The sequence below is a fragment of the Eulemur rufifrons genome, chromosome 29 (genome assembly GCF_041146395.1).
Source record: "Eulemur rufifrons isolate Redbay chromosome 29, OSU_ERuf_1, whole genome shotgun sequence".
NCBI classification, from domain to species: Eukaryota; Metazoa; Chordata; class Mammalia; order Primates; family Lemuridae; genus Eulemur; species Eulemur rufifrons.
This window is the reverse complement of record NC_091011.1, coordinates 54948186-54975622: the sequence shown is the minus strand read 5'-3', so window position 1 is coordinate 54975622 and position 27437 is coordinate 54948186. Positions and strand designations below refer to the sequence as shown.

The 27437-nt window shown below is 35.0% G+C and overlaps 1 protein-coding gene and 1 non-coding gene across 8 annotated transcripts in view; one reads left to right on the top strand and one right to left on the bottom strand.

Moving 5' to 3' along the window:
- Nucleotides 1–27437, bottom strand: part of CACNA2D1 (calcium voltage-gated channel auxiliary subunit alpha2delta 1) — a 474506-nt gene that overhangs the window by 268627 nt on the left and 178442 nt on the right. The window lies entirely within an intron of this gene.
- On the top strand, nucleotides 10412–10518 carry LOC138377658 (U6 spliceosomal RNA). Its single transcript, XR_011231824.1, has one exon. It is a non-coding gene; the product is annotated as a U6 spliceosomal RNA (small nuclear RNA).

Here is a 27437-nt window from a genome sequence, read left to right as displayed (position 1 = left end):
CTCACCAAAGGCAAATGGACTTTCACTGATGGGAGGGTAAACTGCTTCTACAGCACCGGCAGCATTATGAATTCATTATATCCAATGAGCCTTTTAAATTGCCAGGAACTCATTCCATTCTCACAATATCACTTTAAATTTTGTTACAGTAAAGAAGTAAAATGTTGTTAACAGTATGTAATAAATGTTAGAATAACATATTAATATTAATCCTTTTAACAATACTGATAAAAATTCTTTCACTCTTCTAATTTTAAAATCTCAAGCCGCATCTTTCATACTCATTTTCATGATATTATAATGTTTGCATTTTCTTCATTTTTCTAGATTGTTTTCCCCTAAAATCCCAAGCATCACTGCCTAACTACACTGGTGGGTAGAGGACTTTTAGGCTTGGAGACAGTGTTAATCACAAGCCAACTGGGCAGTACAGAAGAGGGTAAGAATGGCCCAAATGTATACCCCAATGATGTCTCTGTATGAGCCCCAGTAATGTCTTTGTACTGAAGAAATAAGTATTTCTGTGTGACTCATTCTTCTCATTCCTCCTATCTAATGGAAATGTACTTATTGCCTGCCCAACATACTGACGACTATGTGCCAGGAACTGTGGAAGACGTTTACGAGAATTAACCCTGTTAACCCTCTGAACAACCTTATATGAAAGGCCAAGAAATGAACAGAAATGAGCAGGCTAATATTTGGCAACATTCTCAGTTACACAGCACCATGCTACAAAAGATACTTGTTTGTTAAGGGAAACCAGTATTTGAGAAGAACAAAGGAACACAAGGAGAGAAAAGGGCTCTCTAGAAACCCCTAATACGTTACCAATAAATACTGAATCACAGAATGTGACACCCAACTTCCTAGGCAAAATATTTATTTTCTACACAGATTATAAGAATCTTTGGATCCATTCTGTTTTATAGTAGCATAGGCTCATTCCCTTTCAATGGAAAGTACAGACAGGGTGATTCCAATAGTCAACTACCATTAAAAATAGTGATAATCAAAAGTATATTTTGGCATCTGTATTCCCAAGTGGTAGGTACTCTAAGCATGCATAACTTATGCGCAACAATGACTTTCCTTCTTGTTTTTCAAAAGACCTTCAACAAGTTGCACTTGACATTCACAAAAGACCATATTCTCTGTGATAATGCTTTTTCTCTCTTTAGTTTTAAATTAAATGTGACATTCATAATTTAATCTCCTCACTAACCAATTGTATATCAGAAAAATTGACTTAGAGTAAGCATTTTTTTTCACTGATTTAAATTAGAATGGGGAATTCAACCAACACTATTAAAAGGTTTTGTTTTTCTTTTCAGTAGTGCTTCTTACATTGGGCTTTTTCTAAAAGTATACAACTTGATAATATAACAAAAACAGAAGAAAAACTAGCACTTTTAAGCTCAATTTGACAATGTTTTTAACAATATTTCCTCACTTAAGGCAGAGATTCATGCCATAAAACAAATTTACCATCTACTATAGGAGATTTTTACTCTAAATTTTAAATTGTTATATTGAAGAATGAAATAAGAAATAATCCAATTAGAACTTATTAAAAGGGCTCTCTTTCTTTCACAATGATTGAATCCATTTACACTTCTAACTGGGTATTTTAATCTAATTATTAATAAAAATGTTAATGAGTTCACTTAAATCATATACCAGACCCTGTAAAAAATAAAAATTATTAAAATAATTGTATGACCTTGGGCTTATAATAAGCATATTTTTAAAGTTTTTTTTTATAGAATCTAAGTATTTATCCAGCCATTATATAAATTATGAAAAAATTCAGAACCAGAAAAAAATACATTCTAAACCTGAAAGTAAGTACTACAAGTCTCTCACTCAACAAAATTCAAAATACAAATACTAATGACAATCATTTTCCCCTCATATTTTACAATTTGGATAAAGTCAGAGAAATAAAAAAATCTAGTAACACTTCTAAAGCCAACTCCGAAAATTTTTTGTGAACATAAGACATCAGAGTTATATGTGTTACTGGCAAAATATACAGATATACACACAGATATATACTTTTATCTTGGCTTCTAAGTTGGTTTTTTTCTCCCTCCAATTTTTATTCTACAGGGATATCAGGTGCAATAGGTTGTCTTAAACCTTACTCACTGAAGTATTTTTTATTTTACAATCAAAATATGAACAATTTATAACCTCACATTAACATTTTGGTCTAATGAGATAGTTTTCTGAAGGCAAAGTACAGATTGCAAGCTAAAACATTAAATATAAGACATTTGCAAAGATATGACAGCCTTCAAAGAGCTTAATTCTGATATGCTATACCCTATAAGTATACTTACACAATTTATTCAAATATGTAATTCAATACTTTACTATGTGTTGGACACTGCACTAGATGTTTTGTCATTTATTAAGATGAATCAGACACAGAAGCATCAAATCATAAAACACATTAGCAATACTTATATATGGGCAATTGGTGGCTTACCCAGTAGATAAAGATGTCAACTAAAAAATAAAGAAATATAAAACACAGTTAAATGATAAAAGCATTACTTGTCACTATTGTTACTCATAGCTGTTTATAGTTATATAATAATATTTTTTCAAATACTATCTCATATACAGTATAATCTAATTTCATCCTTTCAACTACCTTACATGTTAGATAGAATAGTCATGATGTTCTTCTGTGGATGAGGACATTCAAAGACAGAGGTCCTGAAACTTTGTGACACAGAAAAATCACAAAATAAATTCACTTTGAGAAGGGAATAAGATTCAAAGTTCTCTGTCTTCTAGTCTAGTGTCCAACCACTATCTAACATGTGACAGAACCACATTTTCTCATGCTATCGCTAGCAAAGGGGACTTGGGGTAACCTTTTCAATATGTCCTTGGTTTTGCATAATTCAGCTAATGTAAGTCCAATCTTAAAGTGAATCAGTCAACCACAACATAAGAGACAAGCAAAATTATTTCACACCAGTAGACATTCCCAAAGAGATAATGGAGCTATTAATCAGTCACATTAAAGATGTTCCTAAGCACATCAGGTCTCAAGAGAAAGCACCACTGGGCTCCAGCACCCTCGGGGTTGCTCCCCCTCAAAAAAGTCCCAAGATGAGGTGGTGGGCACCATACTGCTTTTCCACCCATTGTGTGCCTTTGTCCTCCCCAAGGAGTTTCAGCCCTTCAGTTGACTTGTCACTGTTTCTCACAGAAACATTTCCCAACTCCTGCCCAGACTGCAGTGGCCACAGGGAGCTGCTGGATCCCAGGGGAACTGTGTGATCACAAAGTTGGACATTCAGGGTGGGCTGCATTCAGGGTAGAGGAGAGTGCAACAGGCCAGAGGGGCCCTTCAAGACAAAGGGGACCAGACTGCCAGATCTTCTTCATTCAGACTCTTCTCATCCTCCTCCCCTACCCTGCCCACAGCTGCTGACAAGCCATGGCAGTTCCCATGTGAGTTGGCACAGGTGCCCCAAGGGATGATTGAGCTGCAGCTCCTAGGAGCACCTGCTTCCCCTCTGTTGGTGTGCCCACCACATCCAAGCTTCCACAAAGAGTGGGGCTGACGCCTTTCCTCTTAAAGACCTATAGGGGACCAGGGGTGCTTGGACTGTAAGCAGCCTGACCACCAGCCTTCTGCAGCACTGCCTGCCTGGCTGCTCCAGCAGAGGACGCCATACCCCAAAGTACAGGACATTAAACTTACTTGAGCACTCCACAGGCAACTCAGGACCAGGACACTTCTATCTGGCATGGTCAGGGAATGAAATTGGGAGATCATGGGACAGGCCTGCAAGCCGGACCCTGTACACCCAGGACTCGATCATGTTGCTCAGGAGCATGGAGTGGCGATTTGTGGACTAATCTTGGGAGGGGAGGGAGCCCATGCAGGCAGAAATAAAAGGAGAGAGTGGTGTGGGTCCAAGCCATTGTACACTCGTGGAGAACCCCTCCCCACACAGGAAAGCCACACAGTCTGAGGCAGGATCCTGGACAGGGAAGCTCCCAGCATCAGTACTATTGCTGGTGAGCTTTGCTAGCTTAGGCTGCTGCTTACAGTCATATGCCAGAAGGAGATCCACAGGGCAAGAGAAGAGGGCAAAGAGTGAAACCCGACTCTAAACCTAGATTGACCCTCCCCCACAAGCAGACTTTTTGGCTTGGTGGAGCTGCTTCAGGCCCTCCCTGGTGGATTTATTTGTCCAGCAGCCTGGGAGCTGACTTTTGACACCTGATGAGACAGCTCTTGTGCCCACCTTTGTGGAGCCTGAAGGCAGGCTTGTTGGACCCAGCCCTGCCCAGCCTCAGTCCTCCACGCCCCCAGCTGTGACAAAGCATAAGGAGTGACCTTGGAGTTCCAGGGCCCTGCCCACCACCTGGGACATCCAAGTACTTCTCCCAATTGACTAGAGCTGGTCACAGGTTTCAAAAAACACTGCTGCAGTTGGCTCTTTCCTGAAAGCGCCACCTACTGGCAGGGAGGATAACTTATATAACCCATTACAACATTTACTGATTTAATCACACAAGGCAAGACTGAGTCTTACCCACAAGTGCCACCTGTTGACTAAGAGATTAAACTGGCAGTCTCAATGTAATTCAAACTGTTAAGACGACCACTGGGCTGGGAAAGAGAAATTATTTCAAAGGCCTCCTTTATTGACAAGAGAAAATAAATCTGCCCACGCCCATAGTATGCCACCACTAGAGCCTACAAATAATTAGCAACTGAGAAAACCACAACACCAAGGATATCTATAACCAAGGTATCCATCCAGAACCTAGATCTCCATCAAAGAACCCACGACCAAACCCAAAGATTCTTACCCAGCATATGCTAAAGACACACCCTTAAAAGTAAAGGGGGAAAAGAGTCCCATTTAAACAAAAGAAAAATCCTAAAACAGGAAGTGACAGCTGCTCCAGATGAGAAGGAATCATCAGAAGAACCTAGAAGTATGAAAAATAAGAATGAAAGGACACCCCCTCAAAGGGGCACACCAGCTCTCTAGCAATGGATCCCAACCAACATGAAAATATTGAAATGACAGGTAATAAATTCCAAATATGGAATGTAAGGATGCTCAATGAAATCCAAGAGAAAATCAAACCCAACTCAAAGAAATCATAAGAATTATTCAGGAAATGAAAAAAAATTATTAAAGGGGTATGTTAAAAAAAAAAAAGACAAACAGAACTTCTGGAAATGAAAAGTAAATTTAGAGAAATACAAAACACAGTGTAAAGTTGTAAACATACATGAGACCAAACAGAAAAAAGAATTTAAAAACTTAAGGCAACCCTTTCAAATTAATCCAGACAGTCTAAAATAAAATAAAAAAAGCAAAGAATTAAGAGGAATTAATAAAGTGTACAAGAAATATAGTATTATGTAAAATGGCCAAATATAAGAATTATATACATCCCTGAGGGTGAAGAGCCTGGAAAACCTATTTAAGGGAATAATTGAGGAAAACTTCCCTGGTCTTGCTAGAGATTTGCACACCCGGATACCAGAAGCTCAACAAACATCTGGGAGATTCATTGCAAAAAGGGAATCACCAAGACATACTGTCATCAGGCTGGCTAACGTCAAAATGAAGGAAGAACTCCTATGAGCCATAAGGTGTAAACATCAAGTAACTCCTTTAGTCTCCTTAAAGAGAATAACTGCCAGCCAAGAATTTTGTATCCTGCAAAACTAAGTATCATAAGTGACGTAGAAATAAAGTCTTTCCCAGAAAAGCAAACATGAAGGCAATTTGTTACCACTAGACCTGCCCTAAAACAAATGCTTAAATAGTGCACTATACATGAAACAGAACAATATACACCAGTGTAAAAACACCAAAAAGGTAAAACTCACAGCTCTTAGAAAACAGTAACACAAGGGAGGGAACAAAGCAACTATGTAACAATCAAAATGATGACCAGAACAGTATCTCACATATCAATACTAACATTGAACGTGAATGGTTCTAAAGACCCCTTAAAAGAAGTAAATTAGCTGAATGGATTAAAGAACACAACCCAAATATATGCTGTCTCCAAGAAACACGTACTCACAAAGATTCTCATACGCTCCAAGTAAAGGGGTAGAAAAAAATATTCTATGCAAATGGAAACCAAAAGCGAGCACGAGTAGCTATTTTAATATCAGATAAAATAGACTTTAAATCAATAACATTAAAAACAAACAAAGATGATCATTATATCAATAACATTAAAAACAAACAAAGATGGTCATTATATAATGATAAAGGGATCAATTCAACAAGAAGATATAACAATTCTAAATATATATGCACCTAACACAGGAGCTTCCAGATTCCTAAGGCAAATTCTACTAGATCTAAGGAAAGAAATAAACAGCAATATCAGGAAAGCCAGGGATTTCAAAACTCTACTGAGAGAACTAGACAGATCATTGAGGCAGAAGATCAACAAAGAAACACTAGACATAAATGAGATTCTAGAACAAATGAACATAACAGACATTTATAGAACATTCTACAAATAAACTGCAGAATGTTCATTCTTCTAATTAGCACATAAGGCATTCTCCAAGATAGAGCATATGCAAGGCCACAAAACAAATCTCAGCAAATTCAGAAAAATTGAAATAATACCATGTACATTCTTCTCAGATCACAGTGAAATAAAAGTAATAAAAATCAATTCTAAGAGGAACTCTCAAAACTACAAAAATATATGGAAATTAACAACCTGCTGCTGAGCAATCCTTGAGTTACTGACAAAATCAAGATGGAAATAAAAAAAAATTTAAATTGAATGACAAAGGTGACACAAGCTTCCAAAAATCTATGGGATATATAAAAAGTAGTGCTAAGGGGAAAATTCAAACTTTATAATCTTAAATGCTTACATCAAAAAGACAGAAAAATCACATATTAATAATCTAATGTCCCACCACAAGTAACTAACAAAAGAACAAAGTAAAACCAAAACTAGCAGAAGGAAAGAAATAAGGAAGCTCAAAGCAGAACTAAATGAAGTAGAAACTAAGAAAGCAATACAAAGGATCAATGAAACAAAAGAATTGGTTTCTTAAAAAGATACCCAAAATCGACAGACCACTAGTTAAATTAACTAGAAGAGAAAGGAGTCAAATAAGCTCAATCAGAAATGAAAAAAGGAGACATTATGACTGATACCACAGAAACACAAAATATTATGCATGAATATTATGAAAACTGCTATATACATAAACTAAAAAACCCAGAGGAAATAGATAAATTCTTAAAAACATACAATCCCCCTAGCCTGAATCAGGAAGAAATACAAATCCTGAACAGACTAAAATTGATTAGTGAGATTGAAACAATAATTAAAAAAATAAAATAAAACTCCCTCCCCCTACCCAAAAAAAAAAAGAAAAAAAAAAAAAAGCCCTGGCCCAGACCTATTCACAGCCAAATTCTACCAGACCTACAAAAAAGAATTGGCACCTATTCTAATGAAACTCTTCCATATCACTGAGAAAGAGGGAACCCTCCCCCTAACTCATTCTATGAAGCCAGTGTCACCTTGATACCAAAGTCAGGAAAAGACAAAACAAAAAAAGGAAAACTACAGACCAATATCCCTAATGAACACAGATGCAAAAATCTTCAACAAAATACTAGCAAACCAAATTCAACAGCACATGGAAAAGATAATCCACCATGATCAAGTGGATTTCATCCCAAGGATGCAACGTTAGTTCAACATATACAAATCAATAAATGTGATTCACCACATAAAGAAAAGTAAAAACAAAGACCATATGATCATTTCAATAGATACAGAAAAAGCATTCAATAACACCCAGCACTGTTTCATGATCAAACCTTCAACAAACTAGACACAGAAGCAGCATAACTCAAAATAATAAAAGCTATATATGACAAACCCACAGCCAACATCATAGTGAATGGGGAAAAGTTGAAAGCATTCCCCCTAAGAACTGGAACAAGACAAGGATACCCACTGTCACCACTTCTATTCAACATAATACTGGAAGTCGTAGCAAGAGTAATCAGGCAAGAAAAGAGATAAAGGACATCCAAATCAGGAAAGAGGTGATCAAATTATCCCTGTTTGCTGACAATATAATCTTGTATCTAGAAAACCCCCCAAACTCCACCAAAAGTCTCCTAGAATTGATAAATTCAGCAAACTCTCAGGTTACAAAAGCAATGTACACAAATCAGTAGCATTTCTATATACTAGTAACAGTCAAACTGACAGTAAAATCAAGATTTCAATACTATTTACAATAGCTGTAAAGCAAATAAAATACCTAGGAATACATTTAACCCAAGGAGGTCAAAGATCTTTACAAGGAGAACTCCAAAACAGTGATGAAAGAAATCACAGATGACACAAACAACATGGTCATAGACAGGAAGAATCAAAATTGTTACAATGTCCATACCACTCAAAAATAAAAAATTAAAAAAAAAGAAGAAAACTAAATTATCATATACCCTAAATGTCTCTTTTTTAAATTTTAATATATTAGGAGATAATTGCATTTTCCTGTCTAGTAAATTACTTTGTAAAAGATAGGAACCACTGGAGGTAATTAGACTATCAGCAGGGTCTATTGGAATTTGTCTATGTGTTTGTAATGTGGTTACACACCCGCTACCACAACCATCACCACCACAATGGGACTTAGTTTTCAGATTTTTTACACATTTACAAGATCTCAGCAACACTCCTTGTGCTCTTTCCACAGTCTTTGGTAAAAAGATAAGGACATTAAAGTAAAAAGAAGCAATAACGAATGTAGCTGTTGCTTGCTTAGCTAAGAATTGACATATTAAAAATGAATATAGTACTGAACTGTTTGTGCTGAAGAATGGACACAATCTAGAATTTTAGACTCCCTAAGGAGTCTGCAGAGTAAGAAAGGGTCCTTGACTTTGGAGTCATAAACACTCTGGTTTAAATCTTATCTCTCGCACTCACTCACCACTTATATTGCTCAGGCAAATTAATTAATGTCTGAGACTCAATTTCCTTCTCAATAAAAGTTGAATAACACCACTGATCTCATAAGCTTATTTTGGTTATTAAATAAAATGGTATCTCTAAAAGCAGTAGGCTTTCCATCTATGTTGTAGCCCTTCACCTTCTCCATTTTCCTATTACCAATAAATTATAAATAAACTCCAGGAGGATGTGAATTTCAACCATGATCTAATAATCGCATTTAATATTTTGGGTCTACATCTATATCTGAGGTTAGAAACTATTAGCCTCTCTCATGAGGACAAGAAACATACAGTGAGTTTTAGATCTTTAATGTTTAGAGGCAAGTACAAGTTTATCACTGATCTGACAGTATAAACACATTGAAGAATTCTATTTCTCACAAGCCAGACCTTTTATTTTCTGTTGCTTTATATATTAACAGTTCATCAATTAATTTATTTTATTAAATTCTTAAAGCATTCTTCACTTAGATTTTACTTAAAAGGTAACTTTAAGGTTTTACTTAAAGGTATTTCATAGTCTTGGAAACATTTTAAGATTAGAAATGGACTCAGAGTACACGAATCCTTAAAATATCTCTTCAGTTGGATGCAGCTGTCAGCATTCCAATTCTACTAGTTGTATACTGGGATTGACATAACTCATATGTGTACTGAAAATGTTTTTATATTTTCTCAGTAGTTATTACTCTGATTATGAATCAGACACCTTTGTAAGATTTCTTAATGGTTTAGATTAATAGATTGTTATTTATTAAAATAAAGTCGTGTCTTCATATTTCAATATTTGACCTGAATACTTTGTATTTTTCCATATTTTACTTTCCACAACATAAGGCAGCTGCAGAGAGAATTGTACTAATCTAAACTATATTTTGCATTAAGTCAGGGGCTTTTGGAGCTCCAGGGAACTGCTTTTTAAATGTGCTTAAGGTCAGACAGCTGAGAAAAAGCCAATACCCTGCAATGAAATTTCAAACATCCTGGGAATACTCATTTCATATGTGTGGCATCAATTTGGGGATTCATGACAAAAGAGGTCCCAAGAGATCTACTTATGCCATCACAATCACATGTTTCAGATCCTAATCTCCTAATTATTCTAGTGCTTCATGGAGAGATGGAGAGAGGGATGAGAGAGAGAGAGAGAGAGAGAGACAGAGAAAGAAAGAAGTTAAGGATGAATGGAAGGGAAAGGAATGAGAACTAGGTCAAAAGGGTTAATCCTGGGCCCAATCACATATAAGGAATTAATTTCTGTATTTAGTACAAATACAGCTATATCAACACTATGAATTTAATATAATGCCAACCTAATACCAGAAATATATGCTGCTATCTTAATTCCTCATTATCCATAGTATGGTCCTATTGAAAACCTTAGTATAGTGCTCATTTTGGTAGCACATATACTAAAATTAGAAGAATACAGAGAAGAATAGCATGGCCCCTGCACAAGGATGACATGCAAATTCATGAAGTGTTCCATATTTTCTTGTCAAGAACAGACCTACCCTGCAGTAAGTACTCAGAATTCCATTATATTAATACAGAGATCAGCACAATAATCACCCATCCGTGAAAATCACCCAAAAGCTAAAGCTCAGAGCCCAAGTACCCTAATGGCTCAAGTGGTAAAACAAAGCAATAAAGGTCTATTCAACAAGAGGAACAGAATTCCTCCCCACTTATCAATTTCTTCAATAAATGTGAATGGCTTGAACTTCCCACTCAAGAAACATAGGCTGGATGAATGGATTAAAGCAAAAATATAAGCCAAGTGTCTGCTGTCTCCAGGAAACGCATGTAACCCACAAGGTCTCATTCAGACTCAAGATGAAGGGATGGAAAAAAATATTCCATGCAAATGGAAACCAAAAGAAAGCTGGTGTAGCTATTCTTATATTGGATAACATAGACTTCAAATCAGTAAAAGTAAAGAACAAGATGGTCATTACATACTGATGAAGACAACAATTCAACAAGAAGACATAACAATCCTAAACATTTATGCACCTAACACGATAGCATGCAGATTAATACAGCAAACCCTACTTGATTTTTTTTAAAAATGATAAATAGAAGCATCACAATAGCTGTGGACTTCAACACTGTGCTGACAGAACAAGGCAGATCCACCAAACAGAAAGTGAACAAAGAAATGATAGATTTAAATGAAACTCTACAACAAATGGCCTTACACACATTTACAGAATGTTTTACCCCAAAACAATTGAATATATATTCTTCTCATCAGCTCATGGAATATTCCCTAAAATTGATCACATCCTAGGCCACAAAACATGCCTCAACAAATTTCACAAAACAGAAATTATACCCTGCATCTTCTCAGACCACAATGGAATTAGAAATCAATTCCAATAAAAACAGTCAACTCTACACAAAGTCATGGAAATTAAACAACCTACTGCTAAATGATTATTGGGTCAAGAAGAAAATTAAGATGGAAATCAAGAGATTCTATGAACTAAATGACAAAGGGGACACAAGTTATCAAATCTGTGGGATTCAGTAAGAATAGCTATTAAAAGGAAAATTCACAGGAATAAATCATCTCAAACAATTGGAAAAGGAAGAGCAAACCAATCCCAAACCCAGCAGAAGAAAAGAAATAACTAAGGTCAGAGGAGAACCAAATGAAACCAGTAACCAATGAATTATACTGAAGATTAATGAAACAAAAAGTTGGTTCTTTTAAAAGATAAATAAAATTGACAAGCCTCTCAACTAGACTAACCAGAAACAGAAAAGAAAGGACCCTAATAAGCTCAATTAGAAATGAAAATAGAGATGTTACAACTATTACCACAGAAATACAAAATATCATTTCTGAATACTCTAAAAATCTCTATGCATAGAAACTTGAAAATGTTGAGGAAATGGACAAATTCTTGGAAACACATAACCTCCCTACACTAAATCAGGAAGAAACAGAACTCCTCAACAAACCAATACCCAGAAACAAAATTGAGGCAGCAATAAAAAATCTCTTAATAAAAAGAAGTTCCAGACCAGTTGGTTTCACAGCCCAATTTTACTAGATCTACAAAGAACTGGTACCTATACTGTAGAAATTATTTCATAACATAGAGATGGAAGCAATCACCCCAATTCATTCTATGAAGCCAATATCACAATGATACCAAAGCCAGGAAAGGACACAACCAAAAAAGAAAACTGCAAACCAATATCACTTACAAATATAGACGCAAAAATTCTCAATAAAATTCTAGCAAACCAAAGTCAGCTACAAATCAAAAAAATAATCCACCATGATCAAGTGTGTTTCATCCCAGAGATGTAAAGATGGTTCAACATACACAAATATATAAATGTGATTCACCACAAAAATAAAGACCATATGATAATCTTAATAGAGGCAGAAAAACCATTTCACAAAATTCAGCACCCTTTTATGATAAGAACTCTTCACAAAATAGGCATAGATGGAACATACCTCAATATTATAAAAGCCATATATGACAAACCCACAGCCAACATCATACTGAACAGGAAAAAACTGAAAGCATTCCCACTTAGAACTGGAACCAGACAATGATGTCCACTGTCACCACTTCTGTTCAACATAGTGTTGGAAATCCTAGCCAGAGCAATCAGGCAAGAGAAGGAAATCAAGGGTATACAAATGGGGAAAGAAGAGATCAAATTATAGCTCTATGCTGATGATATGATCTTATATCTAGAAAACCCCAAAGATTCTGCCAAGACACTCCTGAAATTGATAATTAAATTCAGCAAAGTCTCAGGTTACAAAATCAATGTACACAAATCAGTAACATTCCTATACACCAACAACAGTCAAGCTGAGAATCAAATCAAAGACTCATTATCTTTTATAATGGCAAAAAAGAAAATAAAATACCTAGGAATATAGTTAACCAAGGAGGTGAAGGATCTCTACATGAAGAAATATGAAAACTGAGGAAGGAAACTTCAGAAGTTGCAAACAAATAGAAAAGTATATCATGCTCATTGATCAGCAGTATCAATATCCTTCATGAAGGATCTCTGCATGAAGAAATATGAAAACTGAGGAAGGAAACTTCAGAAGTTGCAAACAAATAGAAAAGTATATCATGCTCATTGATCAGCAGTATCAATATTGTTAAAGGGTCTATCCTACCCAAAGTGATCTACAGATTCAGTGCAATCCCCATTACCAATGTCATTTTGTGAAAATCTAGAAAAATAATTTTATCCTTTGTATAGAACCAGAAAAGACCAAATAGCCAATGCAATCTTAAGCAAAATGAACAAATTGGGAGGCATCACTTTATCAGACTTCAAGCTATACTACAAGCCTATAGTAACCAAAACAACATAGTACTAGCACAAGAACAGAGACCTAGACCAATGTATCAGAACAGAGAACCTGTTGAGGGTTATGGTCATGACAGGAGAACTCCAGGAGTGGGACAGGACTTGGCCAAAGAGCAACCTGTGGACATGTCAGTTCACTGAGCAAAAGCTGCTTGACCTTGAGGGGGGCATTCCAGTGATCAGGGATGTCTGCAAATGGACCCCGCCTTGAAGCCTGAGGGCTATAGCCTAGATGTCTGCAAACTGACTGGGCTTGTAATCTAAAGGTGGAGAGAATGATCAAAGGATGCCAGCCCAGCAGATAAGAGCAGTTTGCTATTCTAAGCCGGAGGCAATGTTCCCACCTCTCTCTTGAGTTCATGTTTCAGTAAATGAGGAACTAGATAAAGTAGAAAGAATTACGTGGTCTCTTTTTCCCTGTTTAGATTATATGCTTTACTGCTAACCCATGAGCTTTTCATGTGAAATCATTGTAATCTATAACATGAAAAAGACAATAATAACAGGTGCTAGACTTCAGTCAGTACCACTTGGCTCACGAGAATGCTGGTGGTCCCCTGACCTCCCCACACCCTTTCGCCTTACTTTTTGTGTCCGTGTCTTTGTCTCTCCCATCTCTTGCAATGCACACTGACCAGGGACCCGGTTATATCGGGGGTGTCACGAAACCCTGATAAGAACCAAGATATAAAACCATCCTCATATTTCCATCTGATCTTTGACAAAGCAGAAAAAAACATACACTGGGGGAAAAAAATCTCTATTCAATAAATGGTGCTAGGAAAATTGGATTGCCACATGTAGAAGACTGAAACAGGATCCGTACCTCTCACCACTCACAAAAATTAATTCAAAATGGATAACAGATTTAGACCTAAGGCATGAAATTCTAACAATCCTAGAAGAAGAGGTTGAAAAAACTCTTATGGATATCAGTCTAGGCAAAGAATTTATGAAAAAGACTCCAAAGGCAATCACAGCAACAACAAAAATAAATGAATGGGACCTGGTTAAATTAAAAAGCTTCTGCACAGCCAAGGAAACAATCAATAGAGCTAATAGACAACCTGCTGAATGGGAAAAAATATTTGCATACTAAACAGCTGATAAAGGGCTGATAACCAGGATCTACAAAGAACTAAAGCTATTCAGCAAGAAAACGTCAAACGACCCCATTAAAAAGTGGGCAAAAGACATGACCAGAAGCTTTTCAAAAGACAATAGACGAATGGCCAATAAACATATGGAAAAAATGCTCAATTCTCTAATTATCAAGGAAATGCAAATCAAAAGCACAATGAGATATCACTTAACTTCACTGAGAATGGCTTCTATCAAAAAGTCCCAAAGCAACAGATGCTGGCGTGGATGCAGAGAGATAGGAACACTTATACACTGTTGGTGAGACTGCAAGCTAGTACAACCTCTATAAAAAGTAGTTTGGAGATACCTCAAAGAACTGAAAGTAGACCTACCATTTGATCAAGCAATCCCACTACTGGGTATTCATCCAAAAGAAAAAAGACATTTTACAGAAAAGACACCTGTACTCAAATGTTGATTGCAGCACAATTCACAATTACAAAGATGTGGAATCAACCTAAGTGTCCATCAATTCATGAGTGGATTAATAAAATGTAGTATAAGTATACCATGGAGTATTACTCAGCCATAAAATAAAAATGGTTAACTAATACCTTTTGCCACAACCTGGATGGAACTGGAGACTAGCCTTTTAAGTGAAGTATCACAGGAATAGAGAAATACCACATGTACTCACTACTAAATCAACACTCATGTGCACATATGATAGCAAAATTCAATGGAAATCAAGCAGGTGAGAGGAGGGGAAAGGGGATGGGTAAATTCACACCTAATAGGTACAATGCACACTATCTGGGTGATGGACACACTTATAGCTTTGACTCAAACTGTACAAAAGGAATTCATGTAACCAAAACATTTGTATTCTTGTAATATTCTGAAATTTAAAAAAGAAAAAAGAAAAACTTAGTATACGAGAAAATACAACTTTCTGTGCTACAAAAGCAGAATTATAATGGCACTTTCTCAAATGCATTTAATCACTCAAATAATAAGCTTCTAAAATCATTCTCCAAAAATCTTCCTCAATTGTTTCATCAAAAGAATGCTGTGAGGCTGGATAAGGAAAAAAATTAAAAAATGCAAAAATGCCTAATACAGTACATGACTTAGATTAGGGATTAATTGACATTATATAAACCTGAATATCATTAAAGTAACAACAAACAAATTTTATTGTCAAGGATAAGAAATAATAGTATGGAGCAACATATAATACACTAGACTACAATAATAATACAAAATACTTCAATGAATTATCTAACCTGAGACATTATTATCTTCAGAAGACAGTATTCTAAAATGTAAAACTAAAGAAATTTAAAACATTAACTATATTTAGCAGCCATAGCAAGTCTCAAAATGTGAGAATAAACATGTTCTGTATCTCATATGGAAATGCAATATAACCACTTCACTTCTCTGTTACAAATTTTTATTTGTGGATTTTAAGTGATTTATAGACATTTCTACTAGTAAGATTTTCAGTCCACCTCTTTCCAAACAAAGTCCACTTTTTTTTGATTGTACAGTAACTGGCATTCAGTCTTTTATAGCGGTAATCACTGAAAGAACATGCCTCTGCCAAATGCAAAAAGATCTTATTCAGCAAATCGAATAACACAAAAGGGATTTTCATTATATAATATAGAAATTTTTCCTTCTCCAAATGAAGTCACTGCATTGATTTTTTTTCCTTGATTTGTTTGTTGTATATCACACACATTCACACACATTCAAAATCCATTTTATGAGTTAGGCTCATACTGAATTTATTGAAGAAAAAATATTTTGTAAAAGAAAAAAATGTATTTTGTTCACATTTTGTTAAAATGAAGAATGTACCTTAATATCATATTTAATGACAGGAAAGAATCATTGCACCATGAAAGTTCATCTTGTTTCAAAACTACAAATCAAGTTTTCAAGACATTTTTAAGGCATTCAAAAGTTGCACTTTTAACTCTGGACAAGTATGATACCATAAAATTTTGGTATTTTTGTTTTTTATTTTAAAAGATGTAGGGGATACAAGTTGACTTCCATTACATGTATACAGTATATTATAGCATAGTGATGTCTAGGCTTTTAGTGAGCCCATCATCTAATGGTATATATTAAATAGATATTTGTGCTCCAAATATCTAATTAAATTCCGTATCAAAAATTTTTAGACTGTGCTTTTCTGATATTTTGCTTTATAATGAAATTAAGCCTTTAAAGATGGTACATGAAACTCAACTCTTCTTTATTCTTTACCTCTTTTTTGTGTCAAGTTCCTCCCATCCCCCTACACCAACCTCCACTATCCTGCCATCCACAAGCACCATTAAAAAACAACTTTTATGTACAAGACACCTTTCCAAAGAAGAGAAGAATCCTGGCTAATTTTAGCTATAGATCATGTGATATTCAATTCTGCAATAGAGCTTATGCCTTCTAAATATTTTTAGAGATGGTTGACATATTTGTTATTGTCAGTAATTATTAAATTATTACAAAAATATCCAACAGTTACTGAATACTTGCTATTTGACAAGTGGGTTTTTTTGTGTGTATGTATATTATTTCTTTTAATTCCCACAACAACCCCACAAACAAGGTGCTGTCATGATCCCCTTTCCAAGGTACACAGAGAGGCCATGTAGCTTACCTACTCTCACCACATGGATGTAGCTAGAAAAAAACACACATAGTCAGACTCTGAATCCCAAACTCTTAACCTTTACTCTATACAGTGTTGAATAGTGAAATCACAGAATTATTTACATTTGGCTCTAGCTTTTGAATTTTTAAAAATGGTTAGTGGTTCCTGTATTTAAAGGTCAAAATTTCCATTTTCAAAGCTGACCAGAAATCTCATACTGGCTTCATAAAGGGAATAGGGACCAAAGACTTTTCAGAATTTTCTGGGCTGAGTTCACTGTTTCATTAATGAACTAGTTTAGAGGTAGAAACCCTTTCATACCTCACCTTGATTTATATCTTTGAACGAGAGGGGAAAGATTTTTTATACATTAATTAATGTACGCATTAATAAGATAATTTGTGGGTTCTATTACTTTTTCAAAGACATTGAGCTTCTCTAGGAAAAATATTTCATAGAAACAAAGTGCATTCTTGTTATGAAAACTGCCACTTTAATCTCAATGGATAAATATTATTTTATATGTATATTCATTTATTAGGATTTTAATCAGCTTTACATTCAAATCCTTCATGACACTAAAGAATGAGGTATTGAAACCTAGCCACAAATCTTTTTGTTTATCAAAGGGATTTCTATAATCCCATAAGACAAAAGGAAGAAAGTAAGCCTGAGGAAAAAGGAAATCTAACATATTCATCATAATTGATTTTTAAATGTTCTTTACAGGCATTTTCTTATGTGTCAATTGGATGTTTAGGTTTAGTTTTGGTTTTCTACAGTAGAACAAACAGTGCTAACTTGTGTAAAATTCATTCAAGTAATAACTCTTAAGAGAGATGCTTAAAGCCCAAGTGGAACCGAAATAATACCATGTCCAAATATCTTAACATCAGCTGAAATAAAAGAAAAATGAAATTAAACAAGGAGGGACAGGCAAGAAAAAAACAACACAGAATGGTTAGGATTACAGAAGTTAATAGCCACAGAAAAACAAGGTCACACGAAGGAAAATTATTCTCAGTAAAAATAAAATTCATTATTTAGGCATCCTTGATGTAGTGTCCTCTTTCAAATTTCCTCCCCTGAGAGGAGTGCTTTAAATTTTTTAAAGTATCACCACATCCTTTACCTTATTTGAATTTCACAAGTACATTGCAAGCTACTTTCACATGTTTTCCCCACGTCATACAATATCATATGTGCAAATGGGAGGCAGAAGCAAGACCTGTAATAACAGTCACCTTATTAATTTAATGGTTTTGAAGTACATTTAGTTTAGAAATATGTTTGTATAAGTTAAAACTGAAGCCTCAGTCAGGCTTTATTGTGTGCCCTTGTAGTCCCAGCTACTCTGGAGGCTGAGGCAGGAGGATTGCTTGATCCCAGGGGTTTGAGGTTCCAGTGAGCTAGGCTGATGCCACTGCATTCTAGCCCAGGTGACAGAGCGAGACCCTGTCTAATGAAAAAAAAAAAAAATGAGGCCTGATTGTTGTCATTATATATCTATTCCTTTATATAAGACTTCCCTGGGTCTTCTTCGCTTTGAAGTTTATTTATTGATCAGAAAAATTTAATAAGGAATCTGGGAACAAAAATATACAGCTAAATTGAAGTGCTAAAGAAATACTCAGAAATAAAGAAATATAGATAATAAAAGGGCAATGATAATAAAAATATTAATTGACAAACATGGTTTGTGTCTGGATATAGATAACTTTCATATTTCTTAAATTAAACAAATTGTTGAACCAAGGAGGCAAATCCATGATGGGAGTGACTGACTAGGTCATAAATGCACATCACAAGTGTTCCACGGATTTCGTCTTCAGTAGGGTATATAGGGCATCTACTGACATCTTGATAAAGTATATTCTAGAGGTCTGTGTTAAAGAGTAGCTAAAGATCAAGCAACTAAGCTCATTTAAAAACTGTTTCCAAAATTTTTTCCTAATGGTCCCAACTTTCCAACTTTAACACACTTATATAAACACAATTACTAGTATTATTCTCAAATGTGTAATTTTAACTATATTCTCCTGCTACAGACAATTGCAATGTGTTTTCCATCAAAATCATATGAATTATACATGGGAAAAAAATCTTTGATCATTTACTGCTTCTCACACTTGGGAAAAGTAGAATAAAATAAAAGATGTAGCAACAGCTGAGTTGATTTTCTAACAAAGCATAAAGCATCCTCCAGCATGTCCACTAAAACATATGGGGCTGCACTGATACCAGACAAGAAATGCAATGTGTCGCCTGCACAGCAGTTCCATGGCAAACCGTATGCCAGCCATGGAACATTAAGGTTTCTTAGCCTCAGTGATTACTGTCTTACTCAAATCACTGTCATCACAGGCGAGGAAGAATTTTCTGAATCCCCTTGGGCTTATAGCTTACTCAGCTCTGCAATGATGCATAATTTGTTTTTGTCTTGAATAACCCCCTGGATAATTCTTTATTCTTACAGATGTCTCCACTACACAATTGAAATTCACCTCTAATGGCTTCCAAGAGAATGTAAACCCTTCGGTTTGGTGTTTCCAAAGATGTAGGAAAACTCTGGTAATGGAATAACTAAATGCTATAATAGTAAAATTGGTGAGAATATCACCAATAAATATGAATAAAAATGAATAAAATATGAAAGAATAAAATGCAACCTCAAATTTTGCTAAAAGACAAGCACTCTTAAATATTCAGTAATTTTAAAAAGGTGCAAATTCATTATCCAGGTACACACACACACACACACACACAATTTAGAAAACTTGTTAGCTTTGTAAAATTCACTTTAAAGAAAAGGTTGTCAAGTCTCCATTTTGACATATAAGAAACTGGTAATATTAAAGAATAAGATCTATTCATGTATATAGTTTCTTATAAAAGTCCTAGTAGCTTCGCCTTCTGGCATAACATAAACTATTGATTTATATTTAAGCTTCCTTCCATGATAGTTTGTAGTTTATTATAAGCATTTTACTTAAATTTGTTCTATGTGAGTATGTACATATTAGTGGCCTCACCTAATTAAAGGTCAGGCATTATATAGTCTATGTATGTTGGATCATTTGGAGTCAGGGTAAACTTATTTCAAGCTGTCATATTAATATCCCTTCTGTATCCAAGAACCTTTATCAATCACCAGGTTTTTAAAAGACACCAGAAAATATTTGTTTATTTTATAAATACTTTATGCTCATTGTAGAAAAAATTAGAAAATATTAAGCAAACACTCTAGAGCCCATTCAGTAAGTATCTTAAGTAATGCATGGGTATATATAGATACGTGTGTTTATATAGATATTTCTGTATTTTATGCATGTATAGAGATATTAACATATACAATTTATAAATAATCACATTGAACATACTTGTGTAACCTGTTCTTGTTCACATGATAACAGAAAGTGAATGTATTTCCATCTCGATAAAAAAATCTGGTACCACAAACGTGCATTGTATTTAATTAAGCAATCTGCTATTATTTGATAACTATACATCTAGAAACATCATAGACCATTTTTGGTCCTACATGAGACCATTTTATTTTAAAAATTACTTTATGAGTATAAATGGGACAAAACCTCTTCTTTAAGCCCTATCTGATCTATGAGTGTATCTGTGTGTGTGTGTGTGTGTGTGTGTGTGTGTGTGTGTGTTATTAGGATGAGGAGAATGTTTGGGGAGAGGGCTGAGAGTAGAGACTTTCTTCTTTGATCAGCTAACAAACTGTTGAGACACCTCTACAAGTTTATCCAATTGCTAGTTGTTCAGAAAAAATGTTTTAACTTGTTTTGGTGTAATAATCTTTGGAGATCATTCTGAACTTCATGAAAAGGACAAATCATCTTTGGCTGTTGATACAAACGTAGGCGTGGAGGAAAGTGAGCCTGAATTTTGGTACCCTTTTGGCTTAATTCTATCAGTTTTATGTATCAACATACTCTTCATTCTTACCCCTTGTCCACCCCACAAATACACACACACACACACACACGTATACAGCTAGAGCAGAAGAGACAATCTAAATTCCTTATCTATCGGAGTCACCAGCTTTGAGAAGCAAGCCAGCCAAAATGTGCTGGACAGAGTATAAGTAGAAGTTTTAGGACTGCCGGCCATATTAGCTACCTTTCTCCTCTTTTATGTCTTAGGGATTTTAAAGTAGAGGTTTATTATTTTGGAGTGGGAGAAATATATTTCAGTAACTAATTTGAAATTAAATTGTACTAATGTTTTTTCAAGCCATATTTGGATGTGTGACTCTGGGAATGAAAGTGGAAGACCTAATCCTTCTCACTGGGCCCACTGAGCTCTGCCCTGAAGCAAATCCAACCAGGTATTGCTAAATTAATCAGTGTTTTTGTCATGAAAACACAGGCTTTGGCTTGATTGGATGACATCAGTATGACAAAATCATTTTTTTTTAATTTTTTAACTATAAGGAGAGAGCTTTCATGATCATTTTCATCTAGCCTATAAATATTTCTTAGGATAAATTAAACTGTGATGTTTTAACAATATAAACATATTATTCAGAAAATATATTTATTATTCAAAAATTTGGAAAGGAATAAATATTGTACAAAGAACAAATCTAAATTCTATGAAATACATATATATAGAGAGAGAGACCTCAGCTCTTCAGATATAAACTTCAATATCTGATAAGTACCAGCCAAATTATTCCTATTTTAGAGAAACGAAATTAGGAAATAACACAAATGTGCAAAAAGGTCCAGGTATAAACACTAAAGTGCAGTTTATATCACCACCAATAATCCCTTTACAACCCTGGGCAGGCCAAGCAAAGAATGTCTATAGATATTATCATCATACATTGGCTTACAGAATCCAGTGGTAACTCCACTGGAGAGTCTAAGATGCCATAGATCACAACTGTATGTATAAATAATAATTACCCAAATAAAATGGCACTAAGAAAGTACTTCATGCATAAGGTTAATGATGTCCTCTCAGCAATCAGGCATTCACTTTAACTGTTTGCTCTAAATCGTTGGCAGATTTCCATAGATCCATCCACCTCCCTTATGAGGGTTCTGTTCCCTAATGGTCCCCCTTTTGGAAGATTATAATTGGCGCAGGTGACCTGAGAAGAGAAGGAAGCTCTCTGGCCCACACATGAACTAAACCAAGTGGTGACTCCATTTAAATTGTGCTATTTATTTTCCCAAACACTTTGTCTCACACAGTCATTTAACACAGGATTTTGATAAAGGTACAAATATGACAGGTAATATTAGAATACAAGTTTTCTAATTCTAGACTATCACTTTGAATAACCACATGATTTATTTTCAAATAACTGAAGGTGACAATGTGAACCCAAGTCAGTAACATTTTTTTTTGCATGTGATGCCATTTTTTTGGGGGGGGGGGTCAGATTCTTATATGGGGCACAGTATCAGAATGCAGCTACATCTCCCAGTTATAACGAACAGCACTGACACAGTATATTACAATCCTGCTATAGTACCATTGGAGGAGAAGGAGTGGTTGTTTGGACGCAGTGATAACAAATACCTAATCTAAAGGTGCTCCAGTTCAATATAGAGGCTTTCCCAAAGTGTCACAGGAGCACTAAGGAGGAACATGACACTCAGTAGATGTAACTGGAGTGAGAGATACTAGGAAATACTTCAGAGACAGTTATTCTACAGTGGAGTCTGAGCGAATAAATGATGGTGAGGCATTCAAGGAACATAATTAGACAAAAGATTCTAGGTACACAGACTTGTAGGAAGAAAGAATGGGGAGGATAAAAATGTGAAATAATCTGGGAATTCTCTGCAGGATTATCTGCTTGGGTTAAAGAGCAAATGTAGGGAATACCTGAGATAAGGCTGAAAATGAGTTCAAGAGCCAAATCATGAAAGACTAATTTTGCCTTGCTAAAGAAAGAAAAGGTATTTCCTCAGCTCTGACCTCATTCTTGTGTTGGTGTTATCTGTAACACATCATTTTCAGCTTTGCTAACATAATAGTTGCAAAATGGCTGAAAATAGAGTTGAAATCATCCTTGTTTTCCATCCAGTGGGAGAATAAGGGTCTTGTTGTCACGACCATAAAACAATATTACTGAGCCCAACTATAAGAACATTGATACAATCCCTGTAATCAGGCACATATCTTGTGCTGGTTGACTTAGACACATTTTATCTTCAATCCTGAACTAAGTTGCTTTAGAACAATCAGAGCCCATCCTTGAAGCCGGGCCTAGGATCAAGCCTATATAACCCTATGTAAATCTTATGACTTTTATAAGATGAGAGTTTTGAGACGAGAGAAAATAGGGAAATGAATGATGAGTATGTGTCTTAGTCCATTTTCTGCTGCTGTGACAGAAAACCACAGACTAGGTAATTTATGAGGAACTGAAGTTTATTTGGCTCATAGTTTTGGAGGCTTGGAAGTCCAAAAGCAAGGCACCAGCATCTGATGAGGGTCATCCCATGGCAGAAGACAGAAGGCAGAAGAAAGCACATGAAACAGAGAAGAGGGACCAGGGGGCCAGACTCATTTTGTAACAACTCACTCTCACGATAACTTACCCACTCCTGATATAACAACATTAATCCATTCATAAGGGCTGCACCCTCATGACCAATCACATCTCAATAGGCCCCACCTTCTAACACTGTTGCATTGGGGTTCAAGTTTCCAACACATGAACTTTTGTGAGATACGTTCAAACCACAGCAGTTGGCAACTGGCAAAACTGTCTCTAAACCTCCCCTGCAATTCCCCTGCCACTGTAAGGAAGCTTTATAATATTACATGGAGAGAGAAAAATAGAAGACAAAGCTGGCCCTGTAAAAGGAATTTTCATAGTGGGAAAGTATTTTGCTTCTTAAATAACATGTAAATAAGAACTTATGTAATTCCTATTGATAGATCCTGAAAATTATTCTCCTTTTTACTTCATCTGGTACATAAAAGTCAATTCTCAGGGATCCACACCTAGTGACTTTATCTTTTCTTGGAGACTGATCACTATTCCAGAAGGAGTCTAAGCTTCAATTGTTAGTGCTTAAGCTATAATTTTGTGTGTTAGATCTCCCATTTTAACAAATACCAACTTCTAGCTCACAATAATATGGTAAGACATTTAATTTTAATTTTTTATTTAGCATTCTGCTTTCAGTATGTAACATTTCCAAGAAATTAAATATTGGCTTTTTTGTCTGCTCTTTTGTTTCTTGAAAAGATTTCATGAATGTTCTGGTTTATTGGTAATTTCAAATACCTGCTACTTGAAATAATTGCTTTCTATCACTATCACTTTTTCCAAAGACTATCAGAAATCAAAAAATCGCTTATGCTTTGTCACAAGAATATCTCAGGACTTGATTTATATAATTTTTAATAACCTTTTTTTCCAGATAGACTCAAAAGTTAAGAGTCTGTTGTACATAGTTATCTATTAATTTAAATAAATAAAACCAGAAACAATAAGAAGCATAACAAGTCAAATATCTCTATCTGAATTCAAAAATCTTCATTAAGGTAGAGAACATAATAATGAAAGTTGATCTCATACGCTCCCGTATCTCCCATCTCTCAATGACATGATGCAATAATAAGCTACAGAACAGTAATAAAACCAGAAACCACCTGCTTCTGCCACGTACATAATTTCCACATATTTAGATGGCTTGTATAATGATCAGTTCACTAGCCCCTAAAATAGGTTGCTACTGTGATTATCAGCAACCAAAGAGATTTTAAATCCTGCATGAAGAACTATCACAAAAAGGAGCACAAAGGAATATTTTGAGTATTGGAAATTGTCTACAACTTGATAGGATTCTGGATTATATGGCTGTAATCATGCCAAAACTCAATGAATTTCACATTTCATATTTGTGCATTTCATCGTATATAAATTGTACCGCCAATGAAATACCTACATCTACACTTTATAATCAAAAAGCACAATGTATTATCATCATGAAGTTGCAACTAGAATCCTGTCAGCAATCATTCTATTGCTTATCCCACCAAGAATGGTATGAGTGTGAAAGGATTGATCTGTAATGTTTTTCCCCATTGTTTTTCTAGGGTATGTAAGTGATTTGGTACTACTATGCCTTCTGCTTTTTTTATTTTCTGAATCATTTACTGAAAACATTTTTTCTAGGTTTTTGTATGCCACACATTAGATTTATTAGAATAACTCCCAATTAGAAAATTTGAAATAGTCCATCAGTGATTACTCAGCAAGGAAGGCGAAGGAGATGTGATACAAACCCAGACCTAATGCTAAATCCTAGCTTCCTAAAAGCAATCTTTAATATCTTTTGTCAATATACAGTTACCAGTTTTAAAACTGTAAGAGACACATGAGATTAAAAGCCTAGTGAATCATCATTTTATTCTTCTATGATACATGTATGTAGCAATACCTGAATTTGTGTCTTTCTGAACACAAGAGACTCCAATTCTTTGTCATTTACTATATTTTACCTATTAGAAAGTACAAAAAAGACTGTTTTCCAAATATGTCCTATCCGATTCTTCTTATTTGTTCTAAAATGAGAACGTGAGTATGCTTTGGAAGAGGCAAAATAGATACTGAATTTCAATAAGCTGCCCCTTTAGCAATAATAATAAGTGTTAGCATTTATTTGACTGTTTATATGCCGAGCATTTAGCAAATTCCTTTATGCAGTCTTTACAACTATACTCAGAGGTAGTTATGGTACTCATTTTTCCAAAATAAAGCAAAGACAAGTTAGGTTACTCACCTGTTAGGAACAGCTAATGAGTGGTGGAGCCAAGATTTGAAAACTGGCAGGGCTGCCTGGCCTCATCACAACTATACCATCTGTATTTCCTCTCTTAATTAAACATATATGTGCTCATTCACTAAGCATATATTCATTGAATGTTCACTGTACTCATCAACAGAGATATAGATTTCCTGACCTCTAGGGGTTATAAAATAGGTGTTACAGCAGTAGAAAATGTCACCACAGTTTCCTAAGAACTAACCTATTTAAACAAAAACAAGAAATGCTTCACCCAGATACAAATTGCGGTGGGTGGAGGAGTGGATTGGGGGACAAATAAAGGAGACAAAAATCTAGGAAGGTTTTGTGCAGAAAGTCCAGTTTTAAGAATAAGAAGTTAACCAGCTGAGGAATAAAATTAAGTTGCTCAAAGGTCAGGACACAGACTGTGGGCATCCAGGGAAATGGAAGTACGAGTGGATTACAGAGAAGAAGGAAAGGAATGACTACAGGAGAAAGGCTTATGCTGGGAAGTACGCTCTGTTTGACTTTTAAAATAATTTAGATTTCATAAGAAAGGGAATGAGATACGATTATGGAATTTGGGGTAAAGAAATGAAATGGTAAGCTTTCAATTTGAAAAAGATAACTGGCAACAGTGTGAAAATGAATCACATCAAAGGGAAGTGGAGAATCTAAAGCAAGAATACAGTTAGAAACACAGGTCAGAAATGATAAAGGCAGGGACTAAGACCATGGTGAGACCTATTATATTTGCCTAAAAAGGAAATCCATACAGAGAAAGGAATTTTGTAAATATGGCATTATTATAGTTCATATATAACATAATGCTTCAGAACATTAATCAAGGGCATGATGATAAAAATTATTGACTCTGAAATATGGTTACATGTTACATGGAAATCTAAAAGATATCAATAAATATTTTAATACACAAAACTAAGATAATCTGAAAAGATATTGACATACAAAATAAATGAACATTAATGTTATTAATGATGTTTCATGTTAAATTCTTATGATTTTTTTGTTTAATAAATGTCATTGTCCCATGTAATATATATTTATCACATGATTCTTACACTACAAATTACGTATATTTGATACTTATTCTTTAGGAACTTGCAAGGTTTTAAAGCAGATTCCCTGAAATCATTGAACCTTAAATTTAGTATGTTTCCATATAGCTAAGAAACATGAGGTCAAAATATTTTTTTAAGTGGCAGATTTTTTAGAAAGAAACTCTTTTTTTCTCTTTACAACCCTTCTTGATAAGTAGCTTCACCATCCCCCTGACTTTGTGCTTAAACAATGTTTCTATTCTGACTTAAAAACAAAATAATATCAAAAATTGATGCCACCAACAGATTATTCATTTAATCTTTATTCTAATTTACCAACAAAGAAATGGTAAATATCTATTTGCTTTGCTACATACTAAATAGGGAGCCATTAAAAAATGAATTATACATCATTAATGGTTTAAAAAGATCACATCCTCTCTCTTCTCACCCCATT